Source organism: Macaca nemestrina, chromosome 1 (assembly GCF_043159975.1).
Source record: "Macaca nemestrina isolate mMacNem1 chromosome 1, mMacNem.hap1, whole genome shotgun sequence".
Taxonomy (NCBI): domain Eukaryota; kingdom Metazoa; phylum Chordata; class Mammalia; order Primates; family Cercopithecidae; genus Macaca; species Macaca nemestrina.
The window spans coordinates 176,034,418-176,055,670 of record NC_092125.1 but is presented as its reverse complement, the minus strand read 5'-3'; the positions used below and the strand labels follow the sequence as shown (position 1 = coordinate 176,055,670).

The 21,253-nt window shown below is 41.8% G+C and overlaps 1 protein-coding gene and 1 pseudogene across 11 annotated transcripts in view; both read right to left on the bottom strand.

The window, feature by feature from the left end:
* Nucleotides 1-21,253, bottom strand: part of LOC105495139 (DAB adaptor protein 1) — a 1,257,833-nt gene that overhangs the window by 596,599 nt on the left and 639,981 nt on the right. The window lies entirely within an intron of this gene.
* The window catches only part of LOC139362075 (small ribosomal subunit protein uS10-like), a 31,618-nt pseudogene extending 10,365 nt beyond the window's left edge, over nt 1-21,253 (bottom strand).

Sequence of the window (21,253 nt, the reverse complement as noted above, 5' to 3'; positions counted from 1 at the left end):
CCCAGCCTCATTGCTCGGATAGCTCCTCCTGACACTCCGTTCTACTCTCCAGCTTTGCAAAGCAATTTCCAGCTTCCTAAGCTCCACTGTCCTGTCTTTACTTTGGACTGGTGCTTTGCCAGGAGTGTTTACTAATTCTTTTTCTCCATTTCCTCAACACCTCACGTCCTCTGGCCCTCTAAAGCTCATTTTTCGGGTCTCAGATCAGGTCTCACATTTGATACCTTCTCGAGGAAGTCCTGCCCCACCTCACCCCATCACCAGGCCATGTCTCTGTGCCCCCTTAGTGATCCTACTAGATTGGGGAGCAACTCACGGTGTTGTGCCATTGTCTACTCTTTTGCCATGTCTGCATCTCCCAACAGGACGCAAGCTTAGTGCAGACAGGAGTTATGTCTGAGGTCTTGTTCACCATCATCTAGCTCACACACTCCAAGGCCTGGTACAGAGTAGGAACTCAAATAATAGCTGTAAACGGAATCGATCAGAATAACAATAACAGTCTTGAGAAAAATAAAAAATGTCACCACTCCAAGGTGAGCAAGACAAATGGGCTTGTCCCATTGTTGAGACGGAAAGCTTTACACAAATAATTTCATTTCCAGCCTTTCTAGAACAAAGCAGGACTTAAAATAAAATAAACCAGCTACCAGGTGCCTGGGAGCAAGGGTACCATAGCCAGTACCGCTTGTGGGTCAGGAAACTAAAAGAATCCAGCCTTGTCCATAAAAAAGGATGAGTTCGTGTCCTTTGTAGGGACATGGGTGCAGCTGGAAATCATCATTCTCAGCAAACTATCGCAGGAACAGAAAACCAAACACCACACGTTCTCACTCATAGGTGGGAATTGAACAATGAGATCACTTGGACACAGGAAGGGGAACATTACACACCGGGTCCTATTGTGGGTGGGGGGAGGGGGGAGGGATAGCATTAGGAGATATACCTAATGTAAATGACGAGTTAATGGGTGCAGTACACCAACATGGCACATGTATACATATGTAACAAACCCACACATTGTGCACATGTATCCTAGAACTTAAAGTATAATAAAAAAAAAAAAAAAAAAAAGAATCCAGCCTTGTCAATGCAAAATGCTTAGAGCCCTGGGGGTCGGGATGGGTTGAGGCAGGGCCTCTTTGAACCACAGAGAGGAAGCCCCTTTCTAAATCCCAGTCACTGAAAGCCACTGTCTTCCTTTCCTCGCGCCTATAGAATTGAATTAGCATAAGCATTGTCATGTAATGAGTTGTCAGGCTGAAGATGTAATTATTGCAAAGCAGTGAAAAATTTCAAAAGTTGAGCTTTAATGGCAAAATGAGATGGGAGCTCTGGCGTTCAAGTATAAAACAAACTTTTTAATATTCATTCCTCCTGCACTCTTTGAAATTCACCTTCAGAGCGCCAAGGTGAACAGGGGGAAAAAAGTTCAATAATTTTCAAATCCTAATTATAATTCATCACAGGTGATTAAACAAGGCTGTGGGTATTTGTTGCTCACCACGTGTTTTTTTTTTTTCTTACAGTGGACATTTAATTTTAATTAAAAAGAGAGTTTTTTTTTTTTTTTTTCTAATGATGCCTAATGCTATTTTTCCTTTTCCATGCAGAGAGACTCAATTTTTCAATTTGCCAATATTATAAGATAAAAAATACTGCATACATGTTAATGCCTTTTATTTTGATGGGGTGGGGGGCTATTAGTTCATCCACCTTTAGGGTCTCTATACTTCCCGAGGGAGTCAAACCAGACTCCAGAGACTGTCTTTCCAGATCTCCATAATTTAGCTAGCATTTACGCTTCTGAAATTTCTGAGCTTCAGCTTCTTTATTTGAAAAATGGGGGCCAGGCCGGTGGCTCACACCTGTAATCCCTGCACTTTGGGAGGCCAAGGCAGGCGGATCACTTGAGGCCAGGAGTTCAAGACCAGCCTGGCCAACATGGCGAAACTCGTTTCTACTAAAAATACAAAATTAGCCAGGCGTGGTGGTGCACACCTGTAATCCCAGCTGCTTGGGAGGCTGAGGCACGAGAATTGCTTGAACTTGGGAGGCAGAGATTGCAGTGAGCTGAGATTGCGCCACTGCACTCCAGCCTGGGTGAGAGAACAAAACTCCTTTTCAAAATAATTAATTAATTAATTAATTTAAAAAATGAAAAACGAGGATGTTAATAATGAGACATATTTTGCTATCCGTGGTAGGTACTTTGGGAAAGTAAGACGATCATTCTGTCTACAAGCACTTTATAGGACTGATGACCCACCATGAGACCAAGTTAATTCATAACAAATGTTATTTGTTGTTTTTGTTATTGATAAGTATTTGTTAATTAATTCAACAAACATACTAATTTTTTTTGTGTGTGTACGAGGCACTGTGCTAATTTCTAGGGTTTAAAAAGAGAAAAGAAAATGAACCATGTGCCATCTTTCATGATGAGGATTGATCCAGATTAGACAGGAAGACAGACATGAGAACAAATGGACCTGATTCCATTTGATTCTTACAGAAATGCTCTGAGGTGTGTAGGAGATAGGATTAGAAGTCTCATATAGCTTTGTAACTGTGTAATTTGGGGAAAGTCCTTTAACATTTTGAGACTCAAAATTCATTGCATAAAAAATAGGGTACATAGTATTGCTTCTAGTTTTGATTGCTGTATAAACATTATTTGCCTTTATTTATCATCTTTTCTTCCATAAATCTCCTAATTTGTGCTCAAGTAATACTTTCTATCTTTTATGTCTATGATTTTCCTTGCCTAAGCACTCTCCTCATTTCTGTGTCTGGCATATCCTTTAAAAGGTAGGATAGATACTATGATCCTTGTGAAATTTTCTCACATTCACAAGATAATTCAGTTTCCTTGATGTTGTTCCCATAATATTTCTATGTTCTTGTCCTGATTTCAGCCCAGATCCTGTGGTATACAATGAGTCAGTGACTCATTTTCCCCCTAGATAGTGAGCTTCCTAAGGAGGTTGTCCTATCCCTGCCTGGAATAATGTTTCTTGGTGAAGGAGATTAATGAATGGATGAGGGTGAGTGTGTTAGGACTGCATGGCTGCAAGCAACAGAAATGGACTTTGGCTAGCTTAAATGGAAACATGAACTTACTGGGAAAAGATCAGGTAGTTATAAGTTTGGCAATGAGGCTGCAGGACCAGGCTTACAGAGAGATGAAAACTAGGACAGATTTAGGTATCTAAGAGGCGAGAACTGATAGACTAAATTCAGAGGAATCCTTTCCAATGTCTTCCCATCAATGCTACACAGCATTCTAGATTTGAATGCTGTGTGTGTGTGTGGAGGGAAGTGGGGTCTGAATCACCCACCCAGATCATTGAGGGCAGTGCATCTTCAATGTCAGTCCTTCTGACTCTCCCAAGGGGAAAAAGGAACTTGAGGTGCTATTTCCAATAGAGGGGGCATGAGTGCTGGGTGGCCCCATAGAGCAAGTGATCACCACCAACTATATGTGAATAAATGAGGGACTCCCCAACGAGAGGGTGAACATCTTCTGAATAGCCTAGGCTAGAGTGCAATGGCATGATCTTGGCTCACCGCAACCTCTGCCTCCCCGGTTCAAGCGATTCTCCTGCCTCAGCCTCCTGAGTAGCTGGGATTACAGGCATGCACCACCACGCCCGGCTAATTTTGTATTTTTAGTAGAGACAGGGTTTCTCCATGTTGGTCAGGCTGGTCACGAACTCCCGATCTTAGGTGATCCGCCTGCCTCAGCCTCCCAAAGTACTGGGATTATAGGCATGAGACTTACTCATTTCTGTACCCTGTAGGTGGCACAGTGCCTGTCAGTAAAGGATATTCTCTATTCATCTTTATTTTGAGATCCGGTCTAGAGTTCTTTTCTGGCAGGTGGTCTTTATTTTCCTATAGCCCGGAAGAGACAACTCTCCCTTGAACACTTAAACTCAGTGCCTTCTATCTACAGCTCTTGTGTCAGACAGCGTGAGGCCTGATCTCATCACTCTGACCATCTAACAACGATCAGTCTTTTTGTTTGATAAATCAATTGAGTGGGGACCACATCAGGCATTAAGGTGTCCCACAAGCATCATCCCAGGTGGGCAGGCACAACCTAGGTGCCCTGATCCTGTAGTCCTTTAATTGGGCAAATTTATAGTTGTGCCTTTTACCCCTTCCTATTTTGTATCAGTTTCTGAGGCTTCATTCTCCATTAAGATCAAGTTTACACAAGAGGCTCCAAGCAAAGCAAGCTCAAGTCAGACGTTTTTGGATGGAACCCAAAGGCCCTGATAATTCACAGGTGAAGAGGATTAATTACATTACCATGCTTCTGACACACCCCTTTCAAAGTGGTTTAGCACTGCTGTTTAGTAAATGTTATTCGCCTCCTGCTTCTGGTACCAGCCACATTTGCATATTCATCAGAAGTGTGCGCACAGTATTAAACCCGACCGTTACCACACTTCTCATTCCCAAATCCCTCTATGAATGCTGATACCTATTTCTCTAGCTGCAGCTATAATTTTCTCAAGGTCGGCATGTGCTGGCGTTTCCCCGGGGAGCTGGGGGCCTCCATTGCCCTGAAGAAGCCATGCACTGCTGCTTCCTGTCACCTCAGTGGGTATGACTCCATGTGACTTCAGTGTGTCTGATGGGAGGTGGTGTTTGTGGAATGTACTCATGCCAGTGAGCAGGCTTGAAGTGAACACTGGAAGTGGAGTCACAAAAGCTGGTTCAAGTCTAGGCTCCAAAACCTGGTGCAAGTTGCTTCTAGCCACACTGAGCTTCAAGACCCTCATTTGTGAAACAGATAATAAGTTATCTGTGCTGCTGTGTTTACTCCGTGAGATTATGTAGGTGAAGGTGCTGTGTCACCTTTAAAATTACGTAGAAATTACGTAATTACATAATTTTTATTATGTAAAATTATGTAAAATTTTTATTACATAAAATTACGTAAAATTACGTAGATTCATTTCTTGTTTTATTATAAAAGAAAAAAAAGAAGAGGAAGCCCATACTAGCCACAGGAAAGAGCAGGGGAAACCGAGACAGTCACAGTTTCCTGGTTAGTTCCCAGCTGTTTAAGTTATTCTGGTGGAGACCTCAGACATCATTTTGTAGTAGATACTTCTCCAATGTACTTTTATGAATTATTGACCCACAGAGCCAGAAAATATGGCAATAATAAGTACAGTCACTAAGTTTTGGGGCAGCTTGTGATGTCACAGTAGAGAACTCCAACATATTCAACCTCTCCAGGTGTTCACTTGAAGTCGCTTCACTAGGGTTCGTGTGTCAGGGAGACATGGCCACTCCTCGGCATGGAGGAAATGGGACTCCATCCTCAGCAAAGAAGTCCCTCTTCAAAATTCCCATTCCAACTTGTGATAACTGAACTGTTGCATGTACTTAGTGTTGGTGAGACCCATAGGAGTTGTGTAATCAATTTTTACATATTTTCCTTGCTAGTTGTTACCCAGACCTGAGACCTTACTTGAAATATCCTATCTCTTGTATCTTGGTCTCTTGGGCAACTCTTTCCAAATAACATATGATTATAAAAATTAATAATAAAGATAATCCTTAATAATAAGAATTGCCATAAAGAATATAAAACAGGCTAATGAAATAAAGTTATTTGGGAAGTGGGGTGCACAAACCACTCAAGATGATGTTTGGAAGGAGAACTTTAAAATGAGAAGGAGACAATACATCCTGAGTTGAAATAATTTTCTTTCCTCTTATTTCCTACTGTCTTTCCATGCCTAGTGGAGCATCTATCACAGTTGGCCTGCTCCCAGAATTATTTATTTCTATCTTCCCAATAGACTGTGAGAGCCTAGAGGGCAAGAATTATCATTTATCTCCACATTCTTCTAGGGTGTTTGTGTTACTTGTAGCAGGTGTTCAGTAAATGAGTGCTAAATAAAATGCAAATCATGTTGAGAGTAGATCAGAGGCCTCTGTTTCACATGGCTATTTACCCAGAAACTGTCAAGGGTCTGGCCCTTCAAGGACATACAGTTAACTATATGAAGAAACCAAATGTGCAACCCATCCTTTACAGCAGTGTTTCAAGGGTTGGCTCCAGAGAGAAAATACTGCAGCCCTATTTTAAGTGGAAAAGCCTTTACTGACATATTTTCTTGACTCTAAGTGCAAGTTCCACTTCTTGCCATGGACTGTGTTTTTATGAGAATTCACTTTCATGTTGCCTAGATCCCACAGGTTTCTTATGACCTTAAGAACAATATAACAACTGAATTCTTTATTCAGTTAGTATCACTGAACACTGATGTTTTCTTCTAAACACAGTTTAATCCCTAAAGCAAAATCTTGATTGATGACCCGGGGTACCATATTCAGGACTTGCATTTTTTTTTTTTAATTTTAAACAACTGGTAATCAATTTATTAAGACAGTTGACTTAAGCATCTGCAATGGTGACTTCCACCTCAACTCCTCGCTCAATACTGATGGAAATAATCTGCTTAACACTCTCAGAAGGACTGTGCAAGTCAAAGAGTCACTTGTGGATTCTCATCTGGAAATGACCTCATATCTCAGAACCTTCACCACAAGGAGTTTTTCTTGTAATGATTCTCAGAATCTTGGTAGGTATTCAAAATGGTTCTTTCCCTTTGAGATTCTTTTCCTTTGCTCCTCTGATCAAGTCAGCACACACCATCTCCTGAGATTTTACATTGCAGTTCTTTAGAGTGATTCAAATTTGGTGAATCGCCACCTCCGGCTCCATGAGTGTTTTCCTGGTATTTTTAAAAGTCATGGAAGCTGTGCGACTTCCTGACCATTTTGTTCCTCAGTGAGAGTGAATGGTGGTGAGCCAGGAGCAGGAGCTGGCAGATGGTAGCGCCACACCACTTGTGACCTCATTGTCCTCAAAGAGCGATTTGTATTCTTACCTAAAGTTCTTCATACAGCCATCCATTCTAATCCTATATATGTACACATTTTATTTTATATATATATAATATTTTATATATATATATATAGAGAGAGAGAGAGAGAGATGGATTTTCACCCTTTTTGCCTAGGCTACAGTGCAACGGTGCGATCTCGGCTCACTGCAACCTCCACCTCCAGGGTTCAAGGAATTCTGACTCAGCCTCCAAGTAGCTGGGATTACAGGTGTCCACCACCACATCTGGCTGATATTTTGGTATTTTTAGTAGAGACAGAGTTTCACCATTTTGTTCAGGCTGGTCTCGAACTGCTGACCTCAGATGATCTGCTCACCTCGGCCTCCCAAAGTGCTGGGATTACAGGTGTGAACCACTGCGCCCAACCTAATCCAATATTTTTCATAATATATTGGTGAATCATTAAATCAGTTTGGTAAGTTTTGACCAGAATTTAATTTAAATTAAATTGAGTAACAGAAAATATCATAGTCTATCAAAGTTAAAGGTGTGCTTTTGTGAGTCATGTTTGGTTGCATGTGTGCACATACTGGGTCATAGTCCAAAAGGTTTAAAAGTTATTAATGTGACCATTTCTCCAATTACATTCCCTACCAGTCACACATTTTTCTGGAGGATGCCTTCATCTTTTATATGCAAGCATTAGTTTTCTGTAATGCCCAATGTGACTTAACATGACCAAACTGAATTCATTATCTTCTCTTCAAACTTGTTCTTCCTTCTGCCTTCCCTATTTTTAAGAGTTATTGTCTACCCAGTCATGTCAAATCTTTTGAATTTGATCTTGGAAACATACCTAAAATGTATTCCTTTGCATCGTATACAAAAGCCGATGCCCTAGGTCAGCCTCATCATCTCTTGCCTGACCATTGCATTGCTCCTACCTTAGGTCTTTCTGGTTTGGGTTCAACCCCGCCCAGTTGAAATGTTATTTTACCACTCAAATGAAGCTTGCCTATGTAAATAATTTAGTTGCATCATACACATTTCTTTCCTCTTTCTCCCATGATCTCATTAAAATTAAAGAACTAACAAAAAGACAGAGGGGTTAATAAATGAGAGAGGACCCATCAGCACATGAGAGAAGTAAGCAAATTTAAGAAAGTCTGAAGGCTGGTGGATGATAGGTCCTGGATCAAACAGTCCAGTAATAACTGTCGGGAGTGGATTCAGCTGACAAGCACAGTCACCAGCCAGGCAGAACCACAGAGGGGTCAGCATTCAGATTTGTCAGGTAGGACAGAGCATGCAACATGGGACAAAAATAACTGCTGGACAGCCAACGCCCTCTCTTCTTCCTCTACTCCCATATGCAGCTTATAATACCTGAAGACCCAGACATGCACATACCCAGAAAAAATCTCTATACTCTGTGCTACACCTCCCACTACCTGGGAGATATGACTGTAAATATGTGTGTGTATATGTATATGTGTATATATACACACACATATATACATATACATACTATACATGTAAAATAAAATATATACAAAAGAGACTATAAATATATAAATTGAATACACACACAGACACATACATATACATCGTAACCTCTCTGGGTAAGTGTCTTCAGCTGAAAAGTAAGATCACCTCCAGCTCTGACAATCTATGATTTTCTCTCCCACGTGTTTAAATTTATATCTATTCTCTGGTCATACAACCAATGTGCTGTAAAGATACGAAAAAAAAAAAAAAAAAGACAGAGAGAAATGCATTGCTTCCTTGCTTAGGCTTCATCACTGGTAGAATTCTAAAGGAATTTGCAGTAAAGCTTTGGCATCCTCATATCTGAAAGCTTGGCAGGCCATGAGTAAAAACCTGCACTTATCAATAGACTTGAATTATTCTCCTTTTAATTAATACCGTTAAACAAATTAGTATTCATTAAATACTTGTGATATGCCAGATGTTGGGCTTAACACTTATGTGTGTGATCACACTTAGTATTCAAACAACTTTTCAGATGAGCATTATTATTCCCATTATGCAGACAGGGAAATTAAGGCTCAGTGAGGTTAAGTAACTTCTCAACATCTCAGAGCTCAGCAAGTTGCAAATCCAAATTTCTATATTAAATCTACCAGGTTCCAAAACATATGTTCTTAACGCCTTCGTTCTACTGACTGGTGGTTAAGCTCTTCTATTAACTTGAAGTCAATTCACTCTGCCTCCGTTTCCTTATCTGTCAAACAGGGGAAATCCTTCACTCTTACCATCTTTAAGTTATTGTGAGGATATTTGATATTGAGCTTAATTCTGCCTTGATAAAATTATGTGTCATAAAAATGCAGGTTATAAATATAAATAGCAATTTGAATGCCTGGGTGTGCATTACACCCCCCAGTTTAGCCGGGTCCAACTCCCTCTGACCTTACATCAAACCTATTTATACCTTTTTTCTGAGCATGGCCCCGACAGACATTTGCATTTGTAATCCCTGGACTAGAGGCTGGAAGCTTTCTTGAAATAATAAATACAGTCAGTTCTCCGTATCTGTGAGTTCTGCATCTGTGGATTCAACCAACTGCGGATCAAAAATATTCAGAAAGTAAAACGGATGATTGTATGTGTACTGAACATATGCAGACTTTTTTTCTCATTATTATTCCTTAAGCAATATAGTACAACAACTATTCGTGTAGCATTGACATTGTGTTAGGTATTATAAGTAATCTAGAGATTATTTAAAGGATACAGGAGGATGTGTGTTTGTTATATGCAAATATTATACCATTTTATATAAGGACTTTGAGCATCTGTGGGTTTTTGTATTTGAGGGGGATCCTGGAGACGAATTTACCCCACAAATACCCAGGGACGACTTTACAATCTAAAAGGGAAAAAAGAGCAGTTCATTAAATGGTATGCCTGCATGCATTTTCCTTTACTTGCCATTGTCTACAGAAACGGATCCTGGTTTCCTCATCTGAAAATTCAGGATAGATAGTCACTGGTTTTTTTATGAAGATTAAATAAAGTAACATGAAGGCACTCTGAAAATTCTAAAAGGCAAAAGAAATCTAAAATGCTATTTTAACAAACAACATACTTGCTAAAGTTTCAGCATTATGTCAAAAAATAAACTTAGAAACACAGACCCCACCATTTTTTTTACACTCCAGATGTTAAAACATCTTGTTTAGTCACTTTAGCATACATCTCAAATTTATGATCAATTTGTTTGAAACACAGTCTTGTTGTATTTAAAAAACAACATACTCTGGACAAATATAATTCTTCTGGACAGGTACAAAGTTAGAACTATTTGGAAATGGCTGCAGGGATGCATATTTACTGGGCACCCACTAATTGTCGGGTACCAGACTAGAATCCTCTGCTGGTATGCTCCCTGTGGCTCCTCAGCCCTTGATTCTTGGAGCCCTCCTTCCACTAATTGAACTGTGTTGCTGTTGATCTGTCCTCTCTTCTATACCGAGGACTCTACAGTTCAAGACTTGCCAGTTATCTTTTCATTCTGAGTACACAGTAGGCTTGTAAGACACTCCTGTTGAAGTGGAGTGAATTCATCTGTTCCTCTATATAATAGTAAAAGTAGTTCCTGGTTATTGAGCTTTTAAGTCAAAAGCTTCTGATATGCATTAACAATCATTGATTCTTGCTGAGCCTCACCATGAACCAGGCACTAATCTGAGCTCTCTACACATGTTGATTCATTTTTTTTTTTAACCCCATGAGAAAGGCATGATTGTCAATCTTGATGTACAGACAAGGAAATAGAGGCCCAGACTGATTATGGGACTTGCCCAGTGTCACCAGGCAAAGTTTTGTTTGACCCCAGAAGTCTGGTGCCAGAACCTAGGCTTTTAACCAAAATTACACTGCCTTTGTATTAGTTCATTCTCACGCTGCTAATAAGAAATACCCAAGACTGGGTAATGTATAAAGAAAAGAGGTTTAATTGACTCACAATTCCACATGGCTGGGGAGGCCTCAGGAAACTTACAATCACGGCAGAAGGCACCTCTTCACAGGGCAGCAGGAGAGAGAATGAATGCCAGCAAGGGAAATGCCAGATGCTTATAAAACCATGAGGTCTTATGAGAACTCACTCATTGTCACGAGAACAGCATGAGCGAAACCACCCCCATGATCCAATCACTTCCCATGAGTTCCCTTCCTCAGCATCTGGGGATTACAACTCAAGATGAGATTTGGGCAGGGATGCAGCCAAACCATATCAGTCTTGCATGTGATCTTATTGATTTTTCATTTAATTTTCAAAAGTCAAAGCCTCGAGTGCTTAACTTTGCACTCAGGGCTCTAGTTACTTCTGGATGCTTATCTTCCTTTTTGACTATAAACTCCTGGAAGGCAGATGCTTATCTAGCAACCTTCAAGTTTCACTCATGCTTGCTTTTGCACTAGAATAAATCAGTACACTGTCGGTGACAATTCTGCTCAGCTATCTCACTGTTGGCGTGCAGTGGCTTTTTTTTTTTTTTTTTTTTTTTTTGCATTTATGTTTCCAAGTGTGCCAGTTTCAGGCCTCCCAAACTCAGGCACCTGGCATGTGCAGGTCTCAAGGTAGACTCCAAGAGCTAACAGGTGAGAGAACCAGTGCCCTGCTCAGCAGCAAGATTCCTGCCTTCCCTTTTAGGTAACTCAGCTGAAACAGATCTTTTTCCTGAGGGTACCCCCAGAATGTTTATTGTTCTATCACCTCCTGCATCACAGATTCCATAGTACTAGCATTTCTTTTGAGGGAAAAGAATAAATACATAAGGCAAAGGCTGATTATATGAAGAAATCTGAATAGTTATTATTGTAGTGAACAAAGTCTACCTGTCTACAATGAAGTTACTGGTAAAATTTGCAACTGTGGCTTAGTCATCTCTCTAGTGTTGCAGGACACCTAATCTCATAGTGCTGTTCGGATCCCATGCCTAGAGGTCCTCCGAATCCACCCTTTCCTCCAAGTCCCCACAGCTAGAACACTGGCAAGCCAAGCAGACTAACCTTTCCAGGTGTACTTTGACTCTGAGCACCTCTCTCTACCTCCACTGATATCACCTCAACTCAAGCCTGCATCATGCCTGTCCTGGGCCGTGTGGCAGCAGCCCCTAGCAGGCCTTGCTACATCTACTCTTGCCACCCCAGCAATCAGATCTCCTAAAGGAATAGTATTTTTGAAAATATTAATCAAGATACCTCATTCCTTTGCTATAAATCCTCTAAAGCCTTCCTATTACACTTAGAATAAACTTCAAATTCCATACCTGACTTCCTTCATAACACCCCCCCACCAACTTTGATGTAGTGTCATTGGCCCCTTTGCTTTTTCAACACATTAAGCTCATTCATGTCTCAGATTCTGTGCATTGCTGTTCCTACTGATTATTCAGCTTCCAGCACCCACCCACAGAACATCCCCAGGACTCATTCCCTCACTCATTCAGCTATAAACGTCACCTCCTAAGATCCATTTCTTACCTAAAATAGCAACTCCTGTCTTGCTCTCTGCCCTCACCCTATGCCATTTTCACATATCTATGTTTGGCATGATCGTGTGTGTGTGTGTGCGCGCTCGTGTGCGGGTGTTCGCATGGGTGTGTGTGTGTGAATTTAGTTGTTTACTGTCTGTCCCTGTAGTAGGGTGAATAATGGTCCCAAAGATGTCCACATCCTATCCTAATCCCCAAAACCTGTGATTATATTATCATGCATGGTAAACGTACTTTGCAGATATGATTAGATTAGTGCTTTTGGGATGGGGAGATTATTCTGAATTATCTGGGTGGGCCCAATATAATTACAGGGTTCTTATTAAAGGGAGATGCAGGATCAGAGTTAGAGAGAGAAGATGTAAGGACAGAATCAGGGATCAGGGAAGAGAAAAGATGCTATGCTGCTGGATTTGAACATGGAGGAAGGGGCCATGGGTCAAGGAATACAGGTGCAGGCATTCCTAGAAGCTGGAAAAGGTAAGGAAGTGGATTCTAGAGCCTCCAGAAGGAAAACGGGACTGCCAAGGTCTTAATTTCAGCCCAGTGAAATGGATTTCTGACTTCTGATATCCAGAACCTTAAAATAATAAATTCACATTGTATTGAGCTACTAAGTTTGTAGTATTTTGCTATAGTAACCACAGGAAATGAATCCATCCCCACCCCACAACTAGAATGTAAACTGTAAACTTTATAAATATAGGAATTAGTTCTTAGAACAATGCTTAGGTCATAGGAGACATTAAAAAAAGGATTTGTTGCATCAGTGAATGAAACCATGAACTGTATGTTTACATGGTGTCTTCTACACGAGGAAAAGAGTGGCTTGAGGGCAAGGACTGTATCTTATTGCTATCCACACACCTATTGCCCTTCATGCCTGACACACAGCAGTCAACACAACTCAGGAGATTTGAATGAAGTAGCCTACATTTGTTAAATGGAATGTTCTGGAAATAGTTGATAATGTCATAGTTAAATATGTTTCATAAGTATGTAGTTCTTTTATAGGGAAAATTGGAATGTATGTAATGTGAATATAGCAGGTAGTATTGTTTTTATGTTTTTCCCTATCTGACTTGAAGTTGTCAGCATGGAGCTTAAAGTAAAGAAGTCCAGTTGTGAATGAAAAGAAACTCAGACATACACATTTTAAAATTCTCATTCTGTTTCAGAATTGCTTCTCTAATGAAAGGCTCCAGCTTGCCTCATGTTCTGAAAACAACTACCCATGAGGCACTGAGAGCCTACAGCGAGTGGGAGGGTCAGAAGGCCTTGAGCCTCACTCAGCAGCTGCTCCAAGAACCCTAGGCTCTGTCAGATGTGTGCACCCCATGTGTAAAAGCTGTTTCCCATACTGTAGTTTGGCTTCTGCACTCCATGGATTAGCTAGGGCCGATTAAGTAACCAATTTATGTACTCAGAGCTGTTTAAATGCATGCTGTGTCTGCATGATGGATGGCGATGTTCTTCTCTGAACCACCATTGCTTCCCCAGGATATTTTCCCCCTCAAAAATAAATATGAAAAGGAGCCTAAAATAATATTGCAAGAGAAACAGGAAATTCAAAACTTTTCCCAGCTAATTCTAAGAAAGTCCTAAAAACCAGATGGCATGAATAATTCTACCTGTGCGAGGGCCGACAGAGATGTGGGTCAGAAGCCTGCTGGAAGCTAGGGTGGCACAGCGGAAGGCACACAGGCCTTGGAGTCGGAGAGACCTGGGTTCAAATTCCAGGTGGGTACCTATTAGCTTCAGTCTTGGGCAAGTCACTTTACTGCTTTGTTCTTTGCTCTAGTGAAAAGGGGATACTAATGTTTAATTTTCAGGTTGATGTGAAGTTTAGAAGTATGTATCTAAATACTGGTATATTGGTAGCATGAAATGAGGAGTCACAAACTCAGGTTTCCACAGGGACCGGGCATATTGCATAAAGGAGAGGCTGGCCAGGTGGACCCGTAATGAATTGGCAAGTGTGTGCCCATTGAAAGGGGCAGCTGCTGCTGTGCTGCATCCAGCTGGGAGTGACCATGTGGAAATGAGGGCCCTTGTGTGCCAGAGCTTCTCACTTTTCAAGAGAAGCAAGAACGATGATTACTTTTTATGTAAAATCTCTTAAGCTTTCCATATTGACAACAAATTCAAAGTTTGAAAAAAAAAATTACTGATCAGATCAAACACAATGTCTATGAACAGAACCTGACCTAAGGTCCATCAGTTAATGGTTTGTGCTCTAGATAAATGGTTGTTATTATTGCAACTTGGGGGAGCTTTTAGAAACAGAAAGTATCATACTGTCTTAAAGAAATGCTTTCAGTTTGAAGCACCACTTAATAATACTGGTCCGTGATGAAGCTTTCACTGTTTTGTGGTGATATGAAAAAAAATAAGTTTATTCCCCCCTCCCACAAAAGCTAAATTTAATCCCTTAAAACATTTCTAAGGAGTAAGTAAGTCCTTTCTTCTTTTGTGATACAGTCTTCTTTCCTTGTGAGATGATTATGACAGTGGGTGATGGGTTTAAGCCGTTTTTCACATCCTCGCTTGGAAAAATTATAGGTTGCCAGTGCTATGTTGGACTCCTTCTCTTTTTAAATTTAGTTTTACTGTTTCTTAACATCCTAGGGCTAGCGACCACTGGTTTGGGGCATTTTTACTAATGTGAATTTTGTCACATGAGTTGTTTCCATAGTGGGTATTGTAAAAGCTGTTGATTTCTCCTCATTATCCATTTTTGCCTTCTTTCTTAGTAAGAGAATATTCTGTCAGGCCTGTGCCCCGCAAGAATAAATACTGTATTTTACAGCCTCCTTGCTGTTTTGTGGCCACGTGACTAAGTTTTGGTCAAAGGTCAGCAGAAGTATATTCAGACATTTTCTCGAAGCTTTCTTCAACAAATAACTAGCATACTCTCTTGCTTTTTCTTCCCTTCCTTCTACATCTGCTACTTGGAACATGGATGTAATGGCTGAAGAGCCATCTTGAAGGACAGAGCAGGAAGCTGGAAGGAGCCTGGATTCCTGAGGACTTCACAGAGTAGCACTACCAAATCCACTCTAGGACCATCAACTTCTGACTTATTTGTGAAAGAGAAACAGACTTCTCTCTTATTTAAACCAATATTATGATACTACTTGGAACTGTAACTAATCCTAACTGACAATACTGGGGGACGTGTTTGTAGCTGGGTGCTGTCATTTGTACCAAATACTTGCTTGGGATTAATTTCCCATGTTAATCAATAAGAGGGAGAGAAAACTGAGTCAAAGGAAAAAAAATTGTTCTTTGGAACAGTCTTGGATTTAAAAACAATCTCCAAGCAATTTTTAGTGATGCTGCAAACACAATTAGCAAGCTTTACCAACTGAAAGCATCTTAAGGGTTTACGGTGGAACTACATGTCTTCAGGTCATCGCTAACATCTCATGACCGGAGATGACATGTCATGTTCCTCCAGGCAGTTCATAATGAAATACGATCATCATAACTGAGTGTGAGGGCCTCTGTAAGTACTGAAACAGTGTGTAAATACCCACAGGTGGTCTTACTATGATAGTAAGTGTACTAACTGCTGCTATCTACAAGCGCCCTATGGGAATGGAGTGTGTCTGAGGGAAGGCACTGTGGCTTTTATTTCTTTTCTTTTCCTTTTTTTTGAGACAGAATTTCGCTGTTGCCCAGGTTGGAGTGCAGTCGCACGATCTCAGCTCACTGCAAGCTCCGCCTCCCAAGTTCATGCCATTCTCCTGCCTGAGCCTCCCGAGTAGCTAGGACTACAGGTGCCCGCCACCATGCCTGGCTAATTTTTTGTATGTTTAGTAGAGATGGGTTTCACTGTGTTAGCCAGGATGGTCTCGATCTCCTGACCTCGTAATCCGCCGGCCTCGGCTTCCCAAAGTGCTGGGATTACAGGCATGGGCCACTGCACCTGGCTGGCTTTTATTTCTTTACCCCTACTACTTGTCCAGTGTTCTTACTATTGCCCCTCCCTCATTTGCTCACTCACCACTTCCTGGACACCCCAACATTTTCTCTGTTTCTGAATTATGTTGAGCTCATTCCCTCCTCTGGGCTAGTATATTTCCTGTTTCTTCTGTCCAGAGGGATCCTTTCTCAGACCTTCCTGACAAGACTCTTTCTCGCTGTTCAGATCTCAACTCAGATGTTACTCCTCAGAGAAGTCTTTCCTTGACCTATGAAATTGGAATATTTTCCTCAGTTATTCTCAATGGCACTTAACGCCATCTGAAATTAGGTATTCGTTTCCTGCATGTTGAATCTTTTTTTTATGCTTAGAATAAGGGCAAAGACCTTGTCAGTTTTGCTCACCTGGTTTCTCCACAACATAGTAAACACTCACTAGACAGTTGAATGAAAGACTATTTAACATGACACAATTACCATGGGCAATCCGTGGGATTCTACAATAAATCCATAATGTTCTGTAGGTACTTATAGGAGATCTATAATGGCAGTACAGGCATTATAGATAATCTATGGGTTCCTACAGATCACCTGCTCTGAGAATATAAATCCTTTCAGATTCTTTTTAAAGGGGCTAAGACCCCCTTCAGGCAATCTGTGATGGCTCTATCACTCCAAATATTATGAAATGGGTCTACAGGGTATTTCAAATTGCTCAATAGAAAAGTGAGGGAGGATATTTCACATACTGCCGGAGCAGGAGAAGCATGACCAAAGGCATGGTGGTAGGAGAAGTGCCAGAATCCCTGGGGAACAAGGCATCAACAGGACTAGCATGTCTGCCATGCTCTGAGGGTGGCAGAGGATTGGTAACTAAGCATAGAGCCCAACTGTGGAGAACCCTGAGGGTATGCAAAGGAATTTTGACTTGAGCGTTTCTCTCTGGGCATCAGATTTCTCACCTGTAAATAAGCTGATGTGCTCTATTTAAGGATGCTAACTGCCTAGCCAGTGGATCGCCATTAGTGGACATTCTTGGTACCCTGCCCAGACTCCCTTTCCTGGGCTGGTGCACATACTGCCCAGCTGCTGTGTGTGTCAGCTGCTAATGACTGACAGCTGCTCCCTTCTTCCAAGAATAGCCCTCTGCTGAGGAGAGCCACCAGGCTGGGGGTATGCACCATCCCCATCCCCACATCCATAGCCAATGACCAACCACCAGTGTATGAAAGGTTAGCCCCCTGCCTCAATTCACACTGCAGTGGCCCAGGTTGGTCCCCAGCTGAGACCACATCATTGCTTAACTTTCTTCCCTGCCTTCAGCCTCCTTTTCTCTCTCTCCTTCTGAGAGCCTCCTTGACTAAATAATTTCCACAAGTACCCCATCTCAAGCCCAACGTCTAAGGAAGAACCCAAGTTAAGACTGGTCCCTTGGCATACATCACTACATTGATCAGAACACTCTTGCCCTACAACCTCAGATGCCATCTTAAAATTGTCACCTCAGCAATTCAAGCAACACTTCCACTCCTTTGATACTGGCATTGGAGAGAAAACTTGTTTGGCAAACCCTGAGCTAGAAGATCTCTAAGGTCCCTTTCTTTGCTTACATTTTAAAAAATGACACTTTTTAGGTGACTTTAACTTGTGTTGTGAGTGAAAATGGGAAAACAGATACTCAGAGGTACTCAAATGGAAGAAATGTCAAACTCCTTTTCCCAAGACTCACCTATGCTTGTTTGCTCCATTCATGAACATTCTCCTGCCATAAAAGACAAAAGGTCCCTGGGTTCTATTTGCCTAGCACAGAACTGGGCACTTGGGACATGCTCCCTAACTATCTGGCGATTTCCACACTTACATAACTTCTCATTTTACCTAGAAAAGAACTTCCTGCTGCTTACAAATAAGGGACTATGAGTGTGATGTTGAGAAGACCCACCGAAGGATTTCTGGACTAGCACAAAGACTCCAGGGAAGAGATCTTCTTCCTCAGGAAAAGGGGAATAAAAGACACACCCTTTCTGCAGACTCCACTGATACAGGAAAGAATATCATACTCAAGAAGAAGCAGACCGGGCGCAGTGGCTCATGTCTGTAATCCCAGCACTTTGGGAGGCCGAGGCGGGTGGATGACCTGAGGTCAGGAGTTCGAGACCAGCCTGGCCAACATGGTGAAACCTCGTCTCTACCAAAAATACAAAAATTATCTGGGCATGGTGGTGCGTGCCTGTAATTCCACCTACTTGGGCAGCTGAGGCAGGAGAATCACTTGAATTCGGGAAGTGGAGGTTGCAGTGAGATGAGATCATGCCACTGCACTCCAGCCTAGGTGACACAGTGAGACTGTGTACAAAAAAAAAAAAAAAAAGGAAAGCAGCAGCAGCAGGTGGATTGACAAGTCTTCCTTCAGGGTTGGCTGGGAAGTGTTTCAGTAAGTGAGAGGTAGGAAAGAAGACCCTGTGGGTTCTGGTACTTTGTTTTTACATTTGAGAAGTGATTCTAAATAGTGCACCTGTCCACAGGGAAGCCTGGATGGTGGACAGTGGTGCTGGGTTCTGTGGTGGGACCAAGTCACCAACTAGTGAGAATTGAGAGCAGGAGAGAGTCTCAGGCAGCCTTTCTGGAGCCTTTCTATATATTCTGGAATTAATGTTTGTTAGAATATTAACAGTTATTACACAGATAATAGCATTGCTATTTTTTTAGTTGCAGAATCAGCATATACATACACATGTATATATGTGTGAGTGTGTGTGTATCTTTAAATTAGAGAGACAGCTGAGTAGAGTGGATAAGAATTTAGATCCTGGAGACAGAATGTGTTCAAATCCTGGCTCTGCAACAACTGTGTGACCTTGGGCAAGTAACTGAACTGCTCTGTGCTAAAGGCTATAATTCCATCATCTTTTAAAAGGACACTGATGATAATATCTCACCTTACAGAACTGTCATGAGAATTAAATGACTTAACCTTTGTAAAACACAGAGTATGTTATGTAGGTGTTTGCTAAGCAAACAATGTGCTCATTTTGTCAAGGGCAATGAAGAAAACAATGGATTAAACAGATTTATTTAAACTGCAGGACTCCTTAGGACCTAAAGTGTTAATATCCTTTACGACAGGAATATGATGGGTAGCAGTTCCAGATCCTTTTTTATGGAGCATCCTGCAGGACAAGTGTCTATTAAACAGTTAGAGGGGACAAAACTTCACTTAAGGAGATAGTCCTATCAGGTGAGGAATAAAGAGAGTGAACTAACTTTTATGGAGCACCTGGTACATGGCAACACTGTGCTAGGAGCACGATTTGCCTTATCCTTCTTAACTACAACATGTTGAGACTATTAAGTCATCCATTTATTTTTTATTTTTTGAGACAGAATCTTGCTCTGTTGCCCATGCTGGAGTGCAGTGGTGCAATCATAACTCACTGAAGCCTCAAACTCCTGGGCTCAGGTGATCCTTTCACCGCAGTCTCCAATTAGCTACCAGGCCTGTCTAATTTTTAAAATTATTTTTGTAGAGATAGGGTCTCCCTGTGTTGCCAGGCTGGTCTTGAACTCCTGGGCTCAAGTGATTCTCCCACCTTGGCCTCCCAAGGTGCTGGGATTACAGACATGAGTCAGGGCCCCTAATTTATAGATAAAGAATTGGAGCTTTAGAGAGATGGAGTTGGCCAAGAGTGTGCTGTGAAATATTCTAGGGCCAGCAGGGACAATCCTTCTTTGTCCAACTGCCAAGCTTCATCCTGGGAAAATGGAGGTCTGGGAGGACTTCAAGGAGGGGAGGGGTCAACTGGATCCAGAGCAGAGTGGGACTCTGACCAAGGGTTGAGCAGGTGTGAACACCACCTGAGACACAGAACAGGAGAGTAAGACTGCTAGAGACTGTCAAGGCACAGAAGGACTGAGCTGGTGACAAGAACAGTAACTGGAGACATTTGACACATCCCAGAATCCTTGCCTTTACTGTATTTTTTACTTCGTTACTATCTGCCTGCTTCCAGTAGTGATCTATGGTCATTCCCTCCAGAGCAGGCTTGCTGGCTTGTTTTCAGGGGTAGCAAAAATGGCAATCCTGTATAATTTGTTTCTCTGGTGCCTGCTGAGACTCCGCCCCCAAAGGAGAACCTTCCAGTAGAGGAACTCACTATGAGAAGGGGTCTGGGCTTTCCACATGAGGTCTTTCAGTTTCACACAAGGCCCAGCAGATGATGAGTTTGGATGTCCTAACCCATTCTCTTACATAGGTACATATGGGGTGATTGGGAAGATTCCTTTACTCAACCAATGTTTATAGGGTTAAACAAGAATGACAGGTCCCTCCGGACTTGTTTCCAGGACTCCAGGGAAAATGCTAGTTTTGTATGAGATGAATCTCAAAAAACGCTTATTAAACAGATGACTGGTGATTGAGTGAACTTGACTTTTGAAATATGCACAGAAATAGTGTTTCCCATGAGGGGATAAACCCACAAATACAACTATCAGCAAAACTTGGGGTGAGAGTGAGAGGAAGGGGCTGGATTAAAGAGGACCTCGAGCTAAGAGGCACCCAACATGTGGCACAGTGCCAGGCACCCAGACACCTAAAAGATGTGCTGTCCATCCTCATGCTTTCCTTCTCAGGCCAGCAGCAGCAGGAGCAGGGGAAGAGAACACAGATGCAGAGAGGGAGAGCTAGACAGGAGGAGGTAGGAGGAGCATGCAACAGCTGCAGTGCCACAGGCTCAGGGTCTGGAAGCAGAGGGGCAGCGCGGCAGACACACCTACTGCCCTAAATCGTTAGCAGCAACAGCACGAAGGGCTTTGTTTGCATTGCCTTCTGCTCCAGATTGTTGCTTCCTCACTGACAAGATAATTTGCAGACTGGCCTATTTTCTCATGCCCACCTTCTGCCTTGGGTTCAAAGAGTTGGTC